Source organism: Galeopterus variegatus, unplaced genomic scaffold (assembly GCF_000696425.1).
Source record: "Galeopterus variegatus unplaced genomic scaffold, G_variegatus-3.0.2 Scaffold147, whole genome shotgun sequence".
Taxonomy (NCBI): domain Eukaryota; kingdom Metazoa; phylum Chordata; class Mammalia; order Dermoptera; family Cynocephalidae; genus Galeopterus; species Galeopterus variegatus.
Genome location: NW_007726258.1, coordinates 38,274 through 61,993, shown reverse-complemented (window position 1 = coordinate 61,993; position 23,720 = coordinate 38,274).

Here is a 23,720-nt window from a genome sequence, read left to right as displayed (position 1 = left end):
AAAAAAAAAAAAAAAAAAAAAAAAAAAAAAAAAAAAAAATTAATCTTTTGTCTTTTATGTATGTTGCAAATAATTTTACCTGTAATGTGAACTTTGTGTCATTTGTGGTGTAAATGTTTTAAGTTTTATGTGTTTTTTTTTTTTTTCCTTTTTTTTGTCTTTTTTACTGACCGATAATGGGATCGCAACCCTCGGTGTTGCACCCGCACCACGCTCAGCCAGTGAGCGGGAACCAGTCTCCACATGGGATCTGAACCCTCGGCGGGAGCGCCGCCACGCTCCCAAGCGGTGCACTCTCCAGTGCGCCACCGGGCCGGCCCTAAGTTTTATGTTTTATATTTTAATTTTTATGCTTTTCCTTTTAGGGCTTCTGAATTTGCTATCGTGTTTAAAATGGTCTATCTCACCCCAAAATTATTAAAAACAAAATCCATGTCCTTTATTTTCTTTTAATACTTGTACAGGATTTTAAAAAAATGATTGACACTTTAATGCATTTGAAATTTGCATTTATGAATAATATCTGGCAGTGACCTAATTTTATTTTATTTTCCAAATGGATAGCTAATTTTCCTCATACTATTTATTAAATAATTCATCTTTTCCCTTCTGATTTAAAATGCCATCTTTCTCATATACAAAATTTATATTTATATACATACGTGCATATATGCATATCTTTATATGAACGTGTGCACATGCACATGTACAGATACACATACATATGCCTTTCTGGATACTCTTTGCTGTTTCATTTGTTTGTGTCTAATCTGTATTGAAACAGGGAGGATAATTTTAGTTGTAAACAACTGAAAACTGCACTTAAACTGATTAAAATGATAAAATGAATTCATTGACTCATATCTGAGAAGTCTAAGACCATTAGCCTCAGACAAGGCAGGGTCCAGCTGCTCAGATGATGTAACGAGTATCTACTTTCTTTCTCTGCCTTATTGATTCTACATTCCTCCTGGTCTGAAGCCAGGAGCTTCCAAGGCTACATACTTCTTTGGTCACATCCAACAGGAAAAATAGGGAATCTAAATAAATGAACATTCCAGAAATGAGTTTTGTTATCCTTCTTTGACCTGGTTTGAACCAAGTACTGTGGTTCAGAGAATGAAACACACTGACTGATTTAATCCAATCATGCACACCCTAGAGTTTTGTGTTGTTACTTTGAATAACCCATTAGCTGGGATATTCAGAGCACTCTTTGGGAATAGGAAGAGGGAGTTAGATGTTGCAGATGGCAAGAAATCAACAAATGTACTAACATGTACTGATATCACACTGTTTTAATGGTTACAGCTTTGTAGTATGTTTTAAAATCTCTCTGTTGCTCTTTTACACAATTTCATGGTTTTTCATTCTAGATGAATTTTAGAACCAGCTTTTAAAGTTGTATTGAATATCCTCTTAGAAGTTTTCTTGGAATTACACTGAAGTTCTAGATTACAGTGAGAGTGAAATCAACATTTTTATGACACTGAACCATCTTACTGAAAGAACAAGATAAATCTTCCCATTTATTCAAATCTACCAGTGTTCTCCAATAAAGTTTTATAATTGTCATCACATAGGTCTTGGGAATTTCTTGTTAATTTTATGTCTCAGTATTCTTTGTTTTTTGTTAATATGGATAGATCTTTTTGTCCCTTGGTTGAGGCTGCCATAAAGGAAAGTTACTGGTGATTGTATATTTATCTTGTATCTGGCCACCTTACTGAAACTTCTTATTAAGATTTTTCAATTGCTTCTCCTCCAGGCAGTCTTTACCTCTCTTCCCACCTCAGGGGTTCTGCAATTTGCCTTCTCTCCTCTCAGGAGGGTACAATTGAAGGCTGTTATTTACAAGATGCCAGACTTGAGGGTAATAATTGGTCTTGTACTTGTTATCCAATTTAACTGCCTAATAGGACCAGTGGAAATACCACCATGTTTCTAGAGATAAAAACTCTTTCAGGGGTTCAGGCAGGTTGTTCAAGCTCCAATAAATGTTTTCCTTTTGCTGCTTTTGGATATAGAGAGGCAAGTATTTTCCCTCAAACTACATTAGGTTTTTAAAAAAATGCATATTTTACTCTATGCACAGGTCAGATAGCATAGAAATGGGCTGCTCATTGCAACAGTTCAAACAACACAGAAATATAAAGAACATATTAATATTCCCCCCAACTCCTGGCCCCAGGTAACAAATAGTAACTGTTTAATGTGTGTCCTTCTATGCTGTGTTTATACATATGAACATTTATAGGTTTTGATTTTTAAAAATAACTAACAGTATACTATTCATATTACAACCTGCTGCTCTTTTTTTAAAATAAACTTTTAATTTTAGAATAGTTTTATTTTTATAGGGAAGTTGCAAAGGTCATACACAGAGTTCTCATCCTCCCTTCACTCAGTTTCTCCTACTGTAAATTTGTCAAAACCAAGACATCAATCCAAGTACATAACTACTAACTAAGCCCCACACTTCATTGAGAGATCATGTTTCCCCCAAAATCTTTCTGCTGGGCCCATTGAGGATACCACTTGGCATTCAGTTGTCATGCCTCCTTATCCCTTCCTACCTGAGACAGTTCCTTAGTCTGTGTCTTCCATGACCTTGACACTTTTGAAGAACAGTGGCCAATTATTTTCTAGAGTGTCAGTCAATTGGGTTTATCACGTATTTCTCATGGTTAGATCAGGGTTATAGGTTTCAAGGAGGAAGACCACAGAGTAAAGTGCCATTCTCATCACATCTTATCAGTGGTTCATGCTGAGGACCTATCACTGATGATGTTAACCTTGACTGCACACGCTGGTTGTTTTTGAACTGAGTATATCAGCTATCTCTTTAGGTTAACACTCTTCCTTAGTGCATAATATTCCATAGTGTTGGTAAAACATAGCTCCTTCAAGTCTTCCAAAGTTCTCATGTAAATGTGAAAATGATGTGAACACTCACTCATCTGGGTACCTGGGTAAGAGTGATTCTCAACACGTGCATTGAACTGGAATCACAGTGACACCTGTATGTTCACTGTGGGTACGTTAAAGCTGGGGGGTCCCAGTGCAGGGGGAGGAACTAAATAATAGATAGTGCCTCCAAGGAGGGGAGGACAAATTTACAGAGACCAAAGGAACCAAGTGACAAACCCCCAGAAAGCAGAGAAATGAATGTAAAAAACGTGGGCAGTAATTATGACTTTAGTACAGAGGAGGAAGGAGACTCATTACAAGTGATGAGGTACAGGGAGGATCAGGGGGACCATGGAGGACCGTGGGGAAGACTTTGGGAAGGACCAGATTAAACGTCCAGCTTGATCCATGCACTTGGAAGTAATTCAGCCACATCTCCTTGGCTAAGGGAGGGAAAGGAAGAAGGAATCTTCAGAATCTCTGTGTCTTTTGGCACATCATCCATGAACCATCTCCAAGGGGGGATGCCAGGCTGGTGGCCACCCTGGTGGCCGATGCACATGCCAAACCAGGTGGCTGGATGGTGGAACCTGCAGAAGCCAAGAATCCAGATATTTTCCAAAAGTTCTTTGTTTCATGTGGGGAGCTGTAGTTCCCCCTTCCACTCGACAAAGGCCTCTACCCCCCACCCCCACCCCAGTAGGAAATCTGGAGACTGCATCACAGGATGTCGTTGTTATTGAGAGGCCAGCATTTCATATGCACCGAAGGGGGTCACCCAGCTTTTGAAAATGAAAAGTTAGGGTCACCAGGAACTCCTGTGCCAGCCCTGTGACTTCAGCCGCTTCCCTTTCTTCTCCGTCTGCCCCACCCTCCCCATCCCAACTTCCCAAGCAGACAGAAACCAGATCTTGCCCCCCAGCCCCAAATGAAATTTCAAACAAGGAACATGTGAGGCTGTGTCTGAAAGGTAACCACGTCAGAGGGAGCGCACTGCCAATTCAATTATCCTCCTTCCTGCTGGAGGCCACAGCTCATTTCAAGCCTAACAACTGCATTTTGCGCTCACCTGCTAATTTCATGGATGTTTCCTGGAGAAGAGGCAGTCAGCTGGACTGTCTGACGGGGCTGTCACGTCTCTTGATGGTGGCGTTTTGCTGCTTCCTGAGCTGGCTCTACAGACCTTCGGCCCTCAAAACATATCCTGGTTTCTCAAAATAATGTTATGTGATTCAATTAGGCCACTCGCACATACTGACAAGACTTTATCAAGATGGCCCAATGCCTGAGCAGTTACTAATGCCAGCATCAGAGGTCCTTGGAATGTGGTGAGCTCTCACCCCACCTGTTGGAAGGAGAGTGGCCGTGTCTCTTTTTAGATGTGTTTCGATGAGAATGTGCTGATTATAAAGCTAGAGTGACTGATTCTCTTTTTTTTCTTTCAAATTGAAGTAAAATGCAAATAACATAAAATTAACCAATTTAAAGTGAACAATTCAGGGACATTTAGTACATTCAGAATGTTGTGCAACCACTGCCCCTATCTAGTTCCAGAACATTTTCGTTACTCCAAAAGGAAACCTCATATCCATTAAGCAGCCACATCCTATTCCACTCACCCCCCAGCCCCTGGTAACCACCAGTTTGCTTTCTGTCTCTATGAATTTTCCTGTTCTAGATATTTAATATACATGGAGTCATGCAATATGTGGCCTTTTGTGTCTGGCTTCTTTCACTCAGCATAATGTTTTCAAAGTTTGTCGATGTAGCATGTGTCAGAACTCCATTCCTTTTCATGGCTGAATACTATTCCATTGTGTGGATAGACCACATTTTGCATATTCATTTATCTATCCATGGACGAACATTTGGGTTGTTTCTACCTTTTGGCTTTTATGAATAAAGCTGCTGTGAACCTTTGTGTACATGTATTAGTTTGGGGAGTGAGTGATTTTTGAGACAAGGGGTCAACAAGACCATTATCTCCCTAGGAAATGTCCTTTTCTTCCCCAGTGTTTTCATATACCATTTTTCTGCATTGCTTCCAGGCCTGGCCATTTACTAGGTTATTGGGGATATCTAAATAAAGATAATAATGCTATTAACCAGCCCCTTAAATGATCTTTGTTCCCTGCTGCCATCTTCCATGTTAATAAAATATCTGTGCGAGTAAGATGCTTGGAATGGTTATGGAGGGGAGTATAGCTTCAAAGCAAGCAAATAATTGCCGTCACACAGATGAGACTTAAGTTAAACTACCAGCTCTGCCTCTTTCTAGCTAGGTGGCCTCAGGCATGTCATATAACAGCTTCTCCAAACTGTTAGTGGGCAGCTGAAAAATGAGCATTAAAAATAACACCCACTTCCCAGCATTCTTGGGAAGAGCAAAGGAGGGGAGGAATAGGAAATACTGAGTACAATGCCCAGCACATAGTGAAAGCTCGTTGCATAGGGTTATTTTTCTTCTCCTGAGTTTTTAACAGTTACAGGCTTGGTATTGGGATCTGAGTACACTGTGTTCTAGTGAGGGCTGGCTGCGAGCTTTTGCAAGAGTGGTTTTGTGGTCTAGGATTTAGAACTGATTATACGGTGATACTGTAACATATCTGGGGACTCTGTGAGGTGTTCTGTCTCTTTCTTTGGAGCAACGTTTCCATATCATTGCATGCGGAAAAAGATAAAAAAAAAAGACCAGTATGAGTTCTCTCCCCATCTCTCTGCCATCTTTCTGTCTTTCTCTTTCAGACCCACTTCTGAATTAGGCTAAACTTTGTCTGACCTCATACTGCTTATATGAGACACCAATCTTTTCTAAACACAGGCTGAGCTCAAAATCTGTTACAGAGACACCCAGAAAGTCTGTACACAGTTATCTCTGAATTGAATCGAGCCAGGAATTTGGGCCCGTTTTTTGTTTTAACCTTTTCGTTATTGGCATTTGATCAGATACAGACTGGCAAGGCAAAGCTTTGTTTGTCAAGGCAAAAGACCAAAGGAATTGGAAAAAGATGAATTTCACATGTTTTGCATTTAGAGCAGGTAGTTTCCTAGCCTGCAAAGAAGCTGAATGTGAACTTGTTGGTGTGATGACTTATTGTAAGGGAAGGGTGGGTGAGAATGTGTCATCAAGGAAAATGCTTGAGGCAGAAAATGGCTTTCAACCTAACAGCCATGTGCCCTTCTTCCACGTCTACCCCTCCACACCCCAAGATGTGGGTAAATCCTGATTGGTTGAAGCAAACATGTGGCTCCATCTCTTTTGCCTTTTATTGGCCCAGGTAGAGACATGTGACTCAGTTCTGGTCAATGATATGTAAGGAGAAGTCCGCTGGGGCTTTTGGGAAAGGGATCTCAGCTCCTAGAAAGAGATACAGGGAAGAGATGGCTCCTTTTGCACCTTGGGATATTGTGTGTGGATGTTTGCCTGGAGCTGTGGCAGCCACCTTGAGACTATGAGGAGAGACATGGAGATAACCATGAAGAGAGATAGAAGGAACCTGAGTCTTTGATGTCATCACCAAACTCCAGAATTAACCAGCCCTGGAACTGCTCTACCTCTGGATGCCTTGTTAAGGGAGATGATAAATATCTTTATCAATGAAGCAGTTTTGGTTGTGCTTTCTGTTATTTGCAACTAAGCACATTCCAATGCATACGTGCTCAATGACTCCATATCATGCCAGATAGAGAAACAGGTGGGACAGGTGGTCGATCAGTGAATCCTGTACTTGTTAACCCATTTCAGTCTGCCTCACCATCCTGTGCCTATAAAATGAGAGATGCTGCTTCCTTTTTATATCCAAACCATGCAGTCCAAGCCTCCCCCAGCCTCCTTGAAGAAAATGAGATTCTTCACAAGGACCCCACCCCAGGGAGTTTCATGAGCACCTCCCCACAGCAATAGCAGGACAGGAGGTGGTCCCTCTGTCTCTTTACCTCAAACCCTCCTGTCTGAATGCCGCCTGCTCTCTTGTCTGGACTTAGTACCTCCTGTGTGTGATCATTTTGGAGAAGGAGTGAGTTAATGACTGTAGAGGGCTTAGCACAGTGCCTGGTGCATAATGAGCAACCGGCAGTGTGGCTGTTGTAGTTATGATTAATTCTCTTTGACAGGGAAATGTCTCAAGTAGGGATGCTTTGGGTCTTAAATGCCCCGTGGTCAATCTGCAATGCTTGAGGGATGTCCCTTAAGAGGACTAAAGGCTTGGCAAAGAAGGAGAAGGAAATAACGGGACAGGGAGAAGAAAGTGTGAGAAGAGTAGGAGAGAGGGCAGGAGGGAAGAAGGGAGGAAGAAGAGGCCAAAACTGAGGAGAGGGGCAGCAGGTCCACTGGAGCCAGCCATGTCCCTGATTTGCAGAGAACATTCCCAGGGGTACAGTGTTCACATGGGCACGTTATTGCTCCTTAATTCTCTGGCCAACTGGCCCCTCAATGGGCTCCTGCCCTGGAAACCCAAAGGCTTTAGCACCGTATGTTGTTTCCAGAGCTTCCTTCTTCCGTTGGCTTCTGTTTTTCTGATTAAATGCTGCTGCTAAGTTTGTAGCTGGAAGGAAAACAGGAATACCAAAGAAGGCCTGGCCTTCCCAGCCCTGTCCCCACACCCCATAAAGCTTCTAGGGAGAAGCAGGTCTCTGTATTCAGAGATGCTTTCTGGCTGTGTAGTTCACAAATTAGCTGGCAAGAGAAGCCAGCCCTTTCATCCAAATGTCTAGATTAATGTTGCCTCTGAGTGTTTGAAGGAGCCATGAGGTCTGACTTACCCACAGCTCGCTCTTCCTGGCTGAGCCTCACAGGTTCGCTTCTGTTGCTCTGTCTGGGGAGCTTCTTACCCAGAAGGAGGAAGCCTGGTAAAAAGTTCTGTGAATTGATGTCAGCTCAGCAGCTGCAAGGAATATTGGGCCACTCAAGGGTTTTTCTGGGAGCCCAATGTCTTTCCACCGTTTTCTGAGCCTGAAAGTGTAAGGGAGCAGGAAAGAATCCACACTTCTCTGCCAAAGTCCAGAGGCTGTGATGGGGTAAAACATAACAGCCAGAACAGAGGAGTGGCCAAGAGGCTTGGGCTTTCTGCTTGTGTCCTGGGAGCACATTCCCTGAATGTCTAGGACCCTGTGGGCCTCCCAGGGTTAGTGCCACAGGTCCCAGGTCCAGCATTTGGCTTTGAGAGGCCATGGTCCCAGCAGTGGCCATGTCTCCACCCATATGGAGCTGTCACACTTAAAAGGTAAATACGCCGTCCTTTCCAAGTTTGTGGTCAAGTCTCTCTCTATTCCTCCACTTGTGGCTGGTATAAGTTTAACCTCAGTCTAAAGCAATTCAGTATCAGAGATGTGGCATCATTCAAATGGCTCTGGCATCATTTGAAAACTCTTCGAGTCAAGTGCATCTAGTTGCCTTTCTAAATAGCCATTCTTTCTTTCTTCCTCAGCAACAGAGTTCTGGATAATGTGCCCAATTACAAACTGCATTTCCCAGTTTCCCTTGCCACTAGGTGTGCCCACATGACTGAGTTCTGGCCAATGAGATGTAAGCTGAAGTATTGCATGGCATTTCCAAGGGGCCTTCTCAAAGAGAACTGGCTCAGCTGGGAGGGGAGCCCCCTTTGCTCTTTTTTTCTTCTTCCTTCCTATGGCCTGGAAAGCAGGCTTGATGGCTGGAGCTTCAGCAGCCACCTTGGACCATGAGATGATCTTGAGGAGAGAAACCATATGCCAGGAGAATGAAGCAGAAATAGAGAAGGAGGCTTTGTCCCTGCTGGCATAATGGAGCTACCATGTCAGTCTTGGGCTGCCTATTTACAGGCTTCTTTTATTTAAGGAAGAAATATATTCTGGTTAGGCCACTTTAGTTGAGGTTTTCTGTTATCTGCAGCCAAAGGTATTCCTAACTGATATACCTGTTTAAATTTTCTCTCTCTTACCTGAGTGTGCATGGAATTACCCTATTAGATATTCATTCTTTTATATTAAGCATTGTTCTTTCTGGCAATTTTTCTTAGCTGAAAAATTATCATATCTTATAGGATATTTGGTTTTATTTAATTAGTTATTCCCTGTTAAGTCATTCTTATTAATGACAAACTTGTCATAATAGCTGCTGTCTTTAAAAAATTCTCCCTTGACTCCATGTCCTCTACAGCTATTACCCCATTTCTCTGGTCCTCTTTACTCTAGAAAGATTCATCTATACCAGGGCTGCCTAGCTAGACTTCTCCAGTAATGGCCTATATTAAGGGCACCCATGAGTTGTGCAGTGCACAACCTGTGGAGCTGCCTACTTCTCTGCCATGACTTTGGCCCAGCTACAGAGGCCAGTAGGAGCTGGTGGTGGGGCAAACACTGAGTGGTTTCCATCTCTGCTCCACACAGATATTCCAGGCAATGGGGGCCCTTCCCTGGACTTTGTGCCTCAAGGGACCTGTGCCTTGGGTGCCTTCCTCAACATTTTCTAAGTCCTGCACTGACATGTGGGACAGACCACGGCTGGCCTTGCCATCTGGGCAGTCACCCCAAGCTAGAGCCAGGAACTGCATGTGCCTTGGCTCTTGTTTTTCCCCTTGGAGGTGCTCTCTTACCTTCTACCCTTTCCCTCATATGTGGGGTCAGCCAGATGCCCCAAGGAACTCCTGGACTCACACTTGCAAGGTTGTCCTGGGGTTCTGGGGCTGGGCTCAGTTCCAGGAGGGTGTCATTTGGAGCAGGTAGCTCTTGCTGGACAGCTTTCTTGGGATCATGCAAAACTGGGCCACCAGAATGGTGTGGACATACTGATTTGAGATTAGTTAGGTGCTGGCTCCTTCTGCAGTGACTGGCCCTGATTCTCCCCCGGCTTGTAACCATGCCCTGGCATGGTAACTTGCAGGGCCCTTTTGCTGTCACTCTGGGATGGACCATGTGATTTGCTTTGGCCAATGGGATGTTAGCAAATGTGAAGCAAGCAGAAGTTCAAAAAGTGCTTTTGTGTTGGGCTGTTGACCTCTGCCATTGCCTGAGACATGCCTGGTTGGCCTGCCAGAGGATGAGAGACATGTGGAGCAGAGCTAATTTACCCCTGTCACCCCTGCCACGATGACCCAAGGTTGGCTGAGACATGGGAGCCAGCCCTGCCAAGGTCAACATCACTGCCCTGCTGGTCTGTAGCTGCCTGAGGATACATGAACAAGCCCAGGCCAGATCAGCAGAACCCCAGCAGCTTGGGAGCAAAATAATAGTTCACTGCTCTAAGTTACTGAGGTCTCAAGATCGTTTGTTCCTCGGTGGCCTGTGTCCATCGCTGATGGGTACATCGTAGGTGTACTGTCATTGTTGACTAAGAAGCAGGGTGAGCTGATCTTCTCCTCTTCAGTACCTTTCTCCTCTACAGGCCATGCTTGCTGAGTCTTCACAGACCATGGTGCTGGGCTACGTGGTGTTGTGCTTGCAGAGTTCTTTTGCCCTTGAAGAGCCCTGGTGGCTGGAGAGGAAGATGGGGCAGACAAGCAAATGCTAATGAGCTTACCTGCCACGGTGGGGAAAGGCCTGGACAAGCTGCCTGACTGTGGTGAGGCATCCGCAGCTCAGGTGGGGTGCCCCAACTGGGTGGTTCTTTGGCTTCGAGAGTTTACCCAGTAGAACATGGCCAGTGGGTCTCACTATGGCCCGTGGCAGGGCTGAGCTGCCAACTTGGATAGCCGTTGTTAGGAATAAATGTAAATTGTGCATCCAGATGAATAATCATCACCCTTGTTGCATGCCATAGCATACTGGAAGAGCCTAAGCTTGCTAAACTGGCAAGATGGTTGTGTCTATACAAGGAGACACACCTTGCTTGGAGGTATTGCATTCCAAGAAGGTTGGGAAGTGAAGCCCAACATTCATGACAATCTCTTCCAACCCTGGAAACAGGGGTTCTGTGTCCTGAAAAAGCACTTTGCAGACTATTCATCATGAGAGGAATAGATATTGCATCTGCTCTATGCCAGCCACCAGCAGTAATGTGACGACGCTGTCCTGGGCCCACCTCGGGGAGCTCAGTGTCTAATGAGAGAGGGACCTGCATCACTGAGGACAAAGAGGTGGGAGAGACCGCCATGTGCTCTGCTATGGCCCTGGAAAGAATTAATTCATTCGATTAATTCCCCCGGGGCAGCAGAGCAAGGCTGACTATATTTCATGATTATTTGTAATGTATATTTCACCTTTTGAAAATTTCCCATTGTGGGGGTTTTACAAACACATGCACACATTTCTTCAATACTCCTCCCTTCAAAGAAGGGAGCGTGGGTTGGATTTAGTGGCTCAGTCGAATAAAGTAAGTGCCTGTGTGTGACTTTGGAGACCAGGCCGTAAACAGGCAATGAGGCTTCTCTCTCTCGCTCTCTCATGTCATTTTCCCGGGTGGGAGTGAGCTGCCACGTGAGCAGCCCCACAGGAGAGGCCCGCATGGTGAAAAACTGAGGCCTCCAGCCCACGTGAAGAACTGAGACTCTTGCTAAGAGACACGTGAGCAAGCCTGGAGGCCACAAGCCTTCCAGTGGCTGCTGCCTGGTCTCACGTCTCCACTGGCACGACATGACACGCCCTGGGCTGGATGCCCCCAGTGAAGCCATTCCTGGATTCCTGACCCTCAGGCACAGTGTGAGATAATATCTTTGTTGTTTGAGCTGTTGTATTTGGGGGTAACTTGTTATGTAGCAATAGATAACTGTGATATTGTGATATTATAATAAGAAATATGTATTTGGTCTCTGGTTCCTAAACATATCCTAAAACCCCTGTAGCTAGGGGCACTCGGAGAATCTTTTGTTCTGACATTCGGTCTTCCTCTCATTTCCTGGCACATCATGAGTAGGGACGGGAAGTGAAGGGCTTGGCTTCTCTGGCCCAGTGGAGGCTGCAGTAGGGTGTGACGTGGGCCCTGCTGAGGGTTTTGAGCCCCTGAGTTGCTGCCACCCTCATTGTGTCTGCAATGCTCTCTCTTCGATCGCTCCACTTCCAGAGATGTAGTCTCCAAATGGCAGCCAGCATCTGGACGTGGAATAAAGAGCTTGGTAAAAGGAAGGCTTTAATCTGTAGCTAAATAAAAAGTGTGTGAATGCAATGAAGGCATTAACTTGTGCATCCGTGTGTCAGTTCAGAGGCAGCTCTCTTTTCCTGAGACACTGGCCTCAGGCACACGAGCCAGTGTCACCACTCACGACTGAGGAGGGGTGGACTGGGTTGAATGGTGGCCTCCCAAAAGATATATCCACCCAGAACCTGGGAGTGTGCCTTTATTGGGGAAAAGGGTCTTTGTAGATAAAACTGAGTTAAGGATCTCAAGTTGAGATCACTTAAATTAGGGTGGGTCCGAGATCCAATGACAAGTGTCCTTATGAGAGAAGAAAAAGAAAGAAGACAACAGGAGAAGCCCACGTGAAGATAGAGGCAGAGATCGGAGTGATGTGTTTACCAGCCAAGGAATGCCGGGGACTCTGGAGCCACCAGAAGCTGGGAGAGGCAGGACGGATCCTCCCTCAGATCCTCCCCAGAAAACCAGTCCCACTGACACCTTGATTCAGGACTTCTGGCCTCCACAATTATTAGAAAATACATTTCTATTGTTTAAAGCCACCAAGTTGGTGGTAATTTATTACATCAGCCACAGGAAACTAATACATCTCCAGTTCTCAAATTCTCTAAGGTGTGTCTTACTTTTGTAAATAGAAAATGGGATTCTACATAGAAGAAAACCAAACAGTAAGCCTCCCCTCTGTGGAAAAAGGAAGAAGGAACAGGACCCAGAAATTGGCTTCGCAACCACTGAGGAAGCTCCTTTCTCCTCACAATGGTAAGGTGCTCAGAGGTCCCCACCCATACCTAAGGCTGGTGGCAGAGCGGAGCATACAGAGCCACCGGACAATCATTTAATCCCAGCCTCAGAGTCATCATGAAGGTCACTGGTGATACGAGTTCGGCTTTCCCATTGCATTTTCTGAGGCAGTGGAATCATTCATTCGTTCATTTGTTCATTCATTCACCAAATATGTATTGAGTTCATACTCTGGGCCAGATTCTGTGTTAGGCTCTGGGACTTGAGTGGTGAATGAAACCAAGCCCCACCCTCTCAGAGCTGGCACTGCAGCCCAGTGGCTTCATCAAGGTCATGCCATTCAGCGTGGGAGTTGGAAAAGAATGTGCCACAAGGACCTTCCTACTCCCTTTGCTGATAGGACCTGATGTGGCTCCCCTTTTCTTTCCAAGCATTAGCCTTCCCCAGGACTAGAGTCCTTCCCCAGGCCTGGCATGATCTGTCACACCCTACCCTGTCCCCTCTAACCCCCTCTTCCCCTCATCCAAGCTGCTGCATCCACTCTGGCCTCCTTGAGGCTCCTGGAGCATTCCAAATATGCTTTCTGCCTCAGGGCCTTGGCACCTGCTGTTCCCTTGGCCTGGAACACTGTTCCCCCAGCTTGGCTCGCTCCCTGGAATAGTCTCCTATGGCTGCAGTAACAGATTATCATAAACCCAGTGACTTAAAACAACATGCATTATTTTGCAGTCCTGGAGGCTGGAGTCCAAAATGGGTTTCACTGGGCTAAAATCAAGGTATCCACAGGGCTGTGTTCCTTCTGGAGGCTCTCGGGGAGGATCCCTTCTCTGTTTTCCCAGCTGCTAGAGGCTGCCCACATTCCTTGGCTCCTGGCCCCTTCCTCCATCTTCAAAGCCATCACTCCAACTGCTGGTTCCATCCTCACATCTCCTTTTCCAGCTGTGACCTGCTTCCCTCTTATAAGGATCCTTGTGATGACATTGGGCCCACCTGGATAATCCAGGCTAATTTCCCCATCTCATGATCCTTCACTTAATCATAGCTGCAAAGTCCCTCGTGCCGTGTAAGGTCCATGCATATTGCCATTTACCGGCTCTGGGGATTGGGATGTGGGTATCTTTGGGGGGACATTGTATGCCTACCTTACTTCCTGATCTCCTTGAATCTTTACTCCAGTGTCATCTTCTCAGGGGGACTATTTTAATACTGCAACTTGTCTCGACCACCCAGATTCCTGATTCTGCCCCTTATTCTGCTCTCCTTTTTCTTCTAATAAAGTCTGTCACTTATACAGTATGTTTCTTCTTCACTACCCATTTCCCCCCAATAGAATGCCAGCCCCAGAAGGGCAGCAATCTTGGCTATTTTCTTCACTGATGCCTCTCCAATGTCTGACACATAGTAGGCACTCAATTAACATCTGTTAAATAAATGATACACCCACCCCCCGCAAAAAGCTAAAAAAGTTTCTTTTTGACCTAAAAATGAGCCCACACATGGAAAGTTCACGCATAATGGTTAAACTCAGCCAGGGTGATATATCCTTCCAGCCCCCCTGTGCCAAGACAGTGAGGACCCTACTCAACAGGGTCCCATGCTGTCACAGAGGCACACAGGGACATGATAGTGCAGGCACACAGGGACATGATAGGGGCTCAGAGGAACTGAACGAGGCTGCTATTTATTGAAAGCGAATATGAGAGCAATTCACCAGTGTCACCCTCAAGCACAATTCCAGAACCAGACAGCTCTGAGCAGTTCTCAAATGCACGCCAGCCTCAGGAGCAGTGGGTTCAGTGGCCCCAGGTTCCAGGCTTGCTCCGACTCTGCTCCCACTAACCTCCAGCCTATGACTTGGACCTTTTTCCAATTTTGAAATGGTAATACCAGAAAGTTCACGGTACTCCAACACGGATGTGCTATTTTCTGAGATGCATCTATCGAAGTCTCTGTGCTCCCAGTTTCTGCCATCTCAGGAGAATTCGGCCATCTTCTAGAAAGGAAATCTGCTTGATCGGTCTTGATCTTGTTCAGTTGTTCCTCCAAGCCCAGCACTAGATGGTGAGGGTGTTGTAGAGAACTTTGGCAGGACTTCTAGGGAAAGTGCCTGCTGATGATAGAATAATACAGTGTTTTGGCCGCTGGATTCCCAGAACTGCACCCTCCGCCAGGGCTTCCAGCCACTGGAGTGCATGCGTGGGGGCCTCAGGCTGCAGCTGCAGCTGGAAAAGAGAAGAGGAAAAAAGGGAGGGAGGGGTGAGTATTCCGGGGCAGCTTTTCTGCACAGTTCCAGGAAGCTAGATTTGGGTGTATCTGAATGAGGCAGTCAGTTCATGTTAAAATCAGAAGGAAAAAAAAGAAAAAAGAAAAACCACGATGGAAAATCAATGGAAAGAAAGAGTGAACTTTTCTAATAAGAAACCCACAGATGCCCTGTGAATTGATTCCACCCTTCCCACTCCCTAGTGCATCATTTTGCTGGCTTCTGTATTTGGGGGAGGTGAAAAATATCCCAGGACTGAGGGCTAGAACAGCCAGGTTCTAACTGAACTCTGCCTCAAAGGTGGGCTGCGTGACTTTGGGCAAATTGCTCACCCTTTCTGAGTCTCAACTCTCTCCTCCGTACAATGAAGGGAAAATAATTATTCCAGCTTCTAAGGTTGCAGGGAAACTCAAATGAGATAATGTACAATATTATCATTAGTATTATTTAGTGTCATCACCATCGCTACTGTTGTGATTCCAATTTTACTGGCAGAGAAATGGGGCTGGCTGGTGACAAAGCCTCAGAACTTGGATTCCTGGGTCTTTATTTCTAAATTCCAGAATCCTTGCTGGATTTCTCTTTCAAGGCAACTTATCTAAGTTAAATTTAATTTAATACATTTAGACAATTGTTTAAAATTTTCAGAAGATTCATCTAAGTAACAGAAAATTCACACCTAAATCAAATAATATCTAATTTATGAATACTTATCTTCTAAGGAACACCACTTCTAGATTTGGGAGGTTTACATCTTTATAAAGATGCAGCTTATACTTACTGGTTGGATATAAAAAAGGGTTCTCAACTAGGGAGTTGTTTAAAATAGTGGTTTCAAGGTGTTATAATACATACTTGGTGCCTCTTTTTTTCATGGAGCAGAGAAGAGGTTTGGCTGGGAAAAGCAACATTTCATCAACTGGAACCTGAATTTCAATTCAATTGCTCCTCACCTCCTATTTCCATGCCATTTGTCATGTGACCTTGGAGCTGCTCCAGTGCACAAAGTGGCAGTACATACCCCCACCTGGTGTGACTTGCTTTGGCCATAGATGGAGGCAGAGGTGATGATGGGCCAGTGCCCAGGCTGGGCCTCAAGAGGACTTGTGTGTTTCCTCTTGCTCTCTTGCATCTGCCACTGCTGAGAGAACGAGTCTGGTGACATGTGGAGCCGAGTTGAGCCATCCAGCTACCCCCACTGAGGCCAGCCTGGATTAGCCAACATCTGGCCAACCCCTGGACATGTGGGAGAGCCCAGCCAAGATCAGCAGAGCCTCTGACCAACCCCACAGATGAGTGAGCAATGAACGCTCACTGGTGCGTGCCTCTGCGCTTCTGTAGCTGATTGACGCAAGTAGAAAGGCCAGATGAGTCCCAGAGGAGCTATCAAATCCATTCTCCTTTACCAAAGCCACTCTGGGGGAAATGTCCTACTCTTCGAGATCTACAGGAATGATGAATCCATAGGCTCTGACAAAAATCCGTAATAATAGCACCTACCTCATTGGGTCATTGTAAGGATTGAACAAATTAATACTTACGAAGTGCAAAGAAGACAATCTGACTACAAGAAGCTCTCATTTGTGTTAGCTGCTGCTGCCACAATTACTGTTCTTGCTATTGCTGCTATTTTAATTATTTGACATCATGCCTTTTCTCTTTCCCCAGGGCCAAGGGTAGCCTCACTCAAGGTGAGGAAGGGGACCAAGAACTAGTAATGTTTTTCTTTTATTTGAAGCAGAGAGGGGATCTTTAATTTTTACCACAGGGTATGAACATATTTCAGTGTCTGAGGCAGGAGTAGGTGAGTAGGGATCAACTGTCCTGGGGTGACATCTGAGAGTGAGGGGTTTCCTGGAATGTGGGACTTTCAGTGCTAAAACCTGGAAAACTCTGGTCAAACCAGAATGAGTTGCTCACCCTAGAGCAGATCCAACATGCCTGGAAGTCGTTCATCCCTGCACTGGGAGGGCCAGACCCAGCAGTTTCCCAGGCTCTCTTGCAGAAGGTCAGATCTATGCTTTGAGGTCATCATCTCCCTGAGTCCAGGTGTGGTCTCATCTCCTAGGGACGGATGGGTAAGTTGGGCCACAGCCCAACTCCTTTCTGTCTTCTTCTGTCCCTCACTCACCATGCCAGTGTAGCCCCTGGTCCAGATTGTCAGGGGAAAGGGAAGGGACGATGAAGATATCCACCCCCTAGAGTCCCCAGTTTTCATTTAAGGACCTCCCCACTCTCAGACCATGTGCTGTGGGTGGGGCCCACGTTGGTTGCAGGTGGATTACATGACACCAGCCTGAGCCAATCATTGACATCGACTGACATTGACATTCCTTATCATGTAATTGGCTCAGGACAGGCATATGACCTAAGTTGAGCCAATCAGAGTGCATTTCAGGTCAGGTTTTTTTTTTTTTTTTTTTTTTTTGTCCCCCTTTAAGGACCTAGAGCAGTACTGGAGACTCTGATGTGCTTCATAAATATTTATTTAATTGAGTCATGGGAGAATAGGCCCTGTCTTTTGTTCCCACTGGCCTTCAAGCTGGAGAATGTTGAATCTGGAGCTGCTTCAGCTTCTTGTGACTGAGGAGGGAGAGTCTTTATGAGTCTTGAGCCATACAAAAAAAGCAGAACTGAGTGACAGCTCACTGATGAGATACTTGTGACATGATTTGAGTCTTGGAGCCATTCATACTTTGAATTTATCAGTTTGGTGAACCATTAAGTTATCTTTTTAAACCACCCAGCTGTTTTCCAGTCCATCTCCCTTTCTTTGGGATCAGCCAAATCAAAACCACTCTGAAAATCTTAACTTCTCATTCACTCTGTTCTACTCTGTCACCACCACCACCACAACCCCCCCCCCAGGGGTACACTGAGCTCTAACATGTCCTCCCACCCTCGTCACCCCTCATCCCATCACATTGAGGCAATTTTATAACCTTCACAGATTTTTAAAGATTATATTTTTCTAAATCTAAAACCAGAACATAGTAGCATTACTGAAGGAAAAATGAAACAGAACACTTGAGAGAAATTTTTAGATTTCTGTTGCCCCCCAAAATCTTGACTATAGGGCCACTGTATATAACCCCTTCCTCTGAAAAGGTCAAATGCTTTCTCTTTTCTTATCATATAGCTTTTTCCAGCTTCACTATAAACAAAGGCACAAAGATGATTTGCTTCCCTTTATGGATGGAGCCTGGAGAACTTAAACCATTTGCTTATCATATTTTACCATGAGTTTGTGGTACAGCCATAATTACAATTTGGATTTCCAGTTTTTGTCATCCTTGCCACAGAATTGTGCCACCTGTTGCAGGTTGGAATCTTCCTCCTTGGATATCTGCCTTATCTCTAAGGCAGGGGTTATGAAGTGTCCTTGGACTAGCAGCATCAGCATCCCCTGGGAACATGTTAGAAATGCACAATCTTAGGCCCCACCCCAGCCCTGCTGCATCAGACACTCATGGAGTGGGGCCCAGGAGTCTGTGTTCTCATAAGACCTCCAGTGAATTATGATGCATCCTGATGTTAGGACCTCAGACTTCCCTCCTGCCCTGTGGATTGAAAGCAGAGAGGGAAAATAAGGCAGTTGCCCTTGCAGAAGGAAGTTGAAAGGTGGCTGGTTGCTAAATAACTCACTTCACCTTAAGCCAGAGGGGCTGGTAGACTAGAAGGAGTGCCCTGGGTCTCTGTACATTTTCACCTTTTCAGGGCCCATTTTTCCACCCCTTTTATGGCTTGCTCCAGGCTTGGGGGCCTACTCTGGGCAGGCAATAAAGTGGCCTCTGTTTGAATGTTCTCTGTTTCCCTGGTCCTGGGAAGGAACCCAGGGTTCTTGGGAGCCTGCTGGCTGTCACGGCTGCCTTTGGGATCATGCACCCTGGCGGCAGGGACCCAGTTCTCCTCTGCTTGCAAGCCAAAGCAATGCACACAATGCCCTACTGTTTGGACATGTCAGGAGCACCGGTGCCCATTCTAGGGTTTCTGGTCACATATAATCACGTAAGCATGGAGACTGTGTTGTGCAGGAGGCAAATTCTGCTGCCTTTTCCACTCAGGTCTGTTTTCCAGCTGTTGCTGTGGCAGTGAGTCTGATTTTATTCCCCAAGGTAGTCTCATGCTGCAGTTCCCTGAGTCACTCAACAGGCCTGTTGGGCTCCATCTACCTGCTCCCTGGGGTTCTCTCTGAGCTCTGATAGCCCTCGTGCAAGTGCAGAGTGTGCCCACTCTCCTTTGTCACCCACCCTTCTGACTCTCACACTTGTAGATACATCTGGGAGCCTCCTGAATCCATGGGAAGCTATTGCATGCATGATCCATCCTCTTCCAGCCTGAAACAGAGGCTGTGTTGCCCAATGGTGAGGAGCCTGTGCTCCAGGATTCTGTATTCAGGAATCTTGGTTCTACTACTTAGTAGCTAATGACCTTGGGCAATCACTTCACCTCCGAGATACAAGTTTCTCCAATTGTAAATAGGAAATAATGACGTTCTGGTTATCCATTGCTGCACTAAAAAGAAATGATCCCAAAACACAGTGGCTAAAATGATAGTTTATTATTGTGTCTCATAGTTCTGTAGTGTGGGCTGACCAGGCTCAGTGGGATTGTTCTTGCTTACAGTGTCTCATGAGGTTGTGGTCAGATACTGGCTGAGACTGGAGTCATCTGAAGGCCTGACTGGGCCAGCAGTCCAAGGTGGTGTACGCCTACGGCTGGCAGTTGATGCTGGCTGTTGGCTGGGAGCTCAGCTGTGGTTGGAACCAAAGTGTCTATACGAGAATGGCCTCTCCATGGGGCTGGGTTCCAAGAGGGAGTGTCCCAAGAGCAACTATTTCAAAAGAAGAGAAGCAGATATTTCTAGACCTTAAAGGCCAAGCTCTGGAATGGCACAGCATGGTTCTATTGGTCAAAACCTTGAAGAGGGTAGAGGAATAGATTCCACCTCTTGGTGGTGAAGGGCGTGTGTGTACAGGGAAGGGAAGAAGCTCCTCCAGAACAGCACCCGCTTCACAGTGCTGTGGTAGCGCTTGCAAGAGAGAATGTGCTGGCAGTGTCGGGCACATAACACGCACTCAAGAAATGCCACTTGTTCGTTCGTATTATTAATGATAAGAAAAGCAGAGGCTGGATGCATCTTATGCACAATTATTGGTCTAACCAAGCAAGAGCAAGGATAGAAGCCAGGAGCCCTCATCAGCTGAAGCCAAGCTCTTGAGTACTTCAGAGGATACCTGGAGACTGAAACACAGTAATATGATAAAAACAATAATAGTTATAACTATGATTTATTATACAATAGAGAATAATACAATATAACTATGATAATAATAGTTGTAACATGTATTATATGTGATATAACATATAACATTATATATAAATATTCTTAACATTAATAAATAATAATTAATTATAAATATAATAATTACATGCTTTATAGAGGCAATTATATGTAATAATTGATATGATAATATATAATATAATATAACATATAATTAGCTGTTATATATTATATGTCCTATATGTTCTACCTTATATGTATTATGTACTACTATTAAATACATAGTATTGCTATATATACTTTATTATATACAATATATAATACTTATGACTATTACTATTAATGATCACCCTTATTGCAAAGAATTGTGTAGAGCTGGAGGACTATGTGAGCAGCAGGCAGAGTCTTCTCCCTACCGCAATGTCAAGCATCTTCTGCTTTGCAAACCTGGGAGGGAAGATGGGTAGGGCCTGGGCTAATTATTAACGATGTTGGGCTATCTCAGCTTACAACACACCTTCAGCACTGGCCTTAAACAGCCTTACAAAGAGCCCTCTGCTCTCCCACTCTCCATGATCTCGTGCAGCTCAGGAAGTCCACAGGCAGTCAAGGTCCATCGTGCAAGCAATGAACGAGCCCGCTGCGGAGCCCATGGGTGCCAGAGCTGGTTTTTACAAGAACTCCCTGTTGGAGCTGCCTTGGTTATGACTAAAAAATACTGTCACTTCTGGGATGCGGCCAAGACACAGAACTGCTCAGGTAGAGACTGGAGGACAGAGAAATAGTAATGATTAAGATGATAAATGAGGGCCGGCTGGTGGCGCACTGCTACAGTGTGCCGCTTGGGAGCATGGTGGCACTCCCGCCGAGGGTTCAGATCCCACATACAGACCAGTTCCCACTCACTGGCTGAGCGAGGTGCAGGCGCAACACCGAGGGTTGCGATCCCGTTGCCGGACATGAAAAAAGACAAAAAAAAAAGATGATAAATGAGGACGGTAATAATAAGAAACGGATTGATAGCAGCTGCTCGGTCACTTAATGCTCTACAAGCGCAGTGATCATTCCATCCTCAGCCTGTCTCAGCCCATCTTAGAGGTGAGGAAAAGGAGGTCAGAGAGTGTAAGCAATTTACTCCACTCACACAGCGAGGAAGAGACAATACCAGAGCTGCAATGGAAATTGGTCTCTTTCCCAACTTTCCTACACTGACCATTCCCCTCAACAAAACCTTCCAACCTATACATACAGGTAATTATTGAATCATATGGAATTTTTATTATATCCAGCTTTTCTCACATAATATTATTTTATTAAGGCTTATTCATGTCCTTAAATGTTCTTTGAGAATATGACTTTAATTGCCATGTAATATTCAAACACGTGAATATACCGTAACTTGTTTTTTTACTCTCTTTTTTTTGGTTATTGGATTAGTTCTACTTTCTATTTAAAAAATTTTTTTTAATTTATTTATTTTAAAAAGATGACCGGTAAGGGGATCTTAACCCTTGACTTGGTGTTGTCAGCACCACGCTCTCCCAAGTGAGCCACGGGTCGGCCCTATTTCTACTTTTTAAACATAGTATGTTGCAGTATAATTCACCTATGTGAACCTTTGCTTACATCTCTGATTATTTCCTTAGAATAGATTTCTCCAAGTGGAATTACTGGATCAAAGAGTGAGAATATTTTCAAGGTTTCTGCTGTTGCTAGTTTTTTTTTAGTAAAGAGGTTGATTTACAGCCCCACCAGTGTGAGTACCCATTTTTCTGCAGTCTTGCCAACATTGTTTTTGTTTTCCATTAAAAAGACTTTCTCTATTTGATAAACTTTTTAAAAATGTTGTTTTATGTGTGTATCTTTGCATATCCTTAATTATACAGGTGAACTTTTTTTTTTCCTTTTTGTCTTTTTTACTGACTAGTAATGGGATCGCAACCCTCGGTGTTGCGCCCGCACCTCGCTCAGCCAGTGAGCGGGAACCAGTCTCCACATGGGATCCGAACCCTCAGCGGGAGTGCCACCACGCTCCCAAGCGGCACACTCTCCAGTGCGCCACTGGGCCGGCCCCAGGTGAACGTTTTTTACATGTAAACATTAAGCATGTGCTTCACTTCTTATATGAATACCTTTTGTCCATTTCTTTATTTGAGTGATTACCTTTTTCTTGTTTATTTTAAATAACTTTTTATATATGAAGGATATTGACCATTCATCCATCATCAATGTTACAAATATTCTTTCCCAGTTTGTTTTTAAATTTTGTTAGTGACATTATCTGATGTTCACAGGTTTTGCTTTGATGTAGTCAAATCTACCAACCTCTCAGATTTCTTTCATTGTTTGTGCTTAGAAAGTTTTGTCCCATCTGGAAATCAGGTAAGTATTTACCTCTATCTTTTTCCTGCTTTTTTGAGAGTTTTATTGTTACTATTACTATTTTACATTTACTTCTTTAATCCACCTGCATTTTATTTTGGTCTATGGTGTTGAGAAGCCAACTTTATTATCTTTTTTTCCCAAATAGCTAACCAATTGTCCCAGCACCAATGACTAATTCCTCCTTTCCTTTTTGTTGTGTAATGCCACATTTATAGGACATTAAATTTTTACACAATCTAGATCCTGATACATAGATAACCTACTGTTTTTGGACCGTTTATTCCTTAGGGAGATGTTTTAAAATAGAGATGTCCAGGCCATTTTCCTGCTCAAAATCCTTCAACGACACCCCACCCCACCTCAATCAGGATAAACTCGACTGCCCCGCCTCCAGGTGTTTCTTGGCCCCGCCCACCTGCCCACCAGTCTCCTTTCCCTCCAGCCCCCACTGCCCCATGCTCTATAGCATCTGTCCCTCCAGCGGGGCCAGTGGCTCCATCATCCCTCCACTTTATCAGGCCTTGTCCTTTATTCTGCCCATACGCCAGCCCCCCTTCCAGTCCATCAGACGATCTGTCCCCATCCCAGCACTTTTTTTTTTGTGGCCGCTGGCGGGTACGGGATCCGAACCCACGACCTTGGTGTTATAACACCGAGCTCTAACCAACCCAACACATTTCACCCTCACATCTTCACTCCTCCACCCGGAAATGGTGCCTCTCCCCAACCCCCATCCCCCTTCTACCTCTCTTCAGCCCACACCCATCTTTTTAAAGATAAGAATCATGTCGTGCCCTTTTGCCTGCTGAAAGCTCTCCCTAAATGCACCCCGCAAACGCCTCGTGGCTTAGAACAGCCTGGGACAGTGAGTCCCTGGCACCTGGTGCGAGCCCTGCCCTTGTTGATGCCCAGTAAGTATTTTGCCTGGGGGTGGGTACAGGTATGGCCCAGCGAGGCAGGACATGCGTTTCATCCAGGGTGGTGAAAGCACTGGGACACCCCAGGCCACATGCTCACGATCCTTCTCCAGGGACCGCCCTCTCCTCTCTTAGTACCTGCTCACCCCGTGGGACTCAGCCTGGCCCTCACCT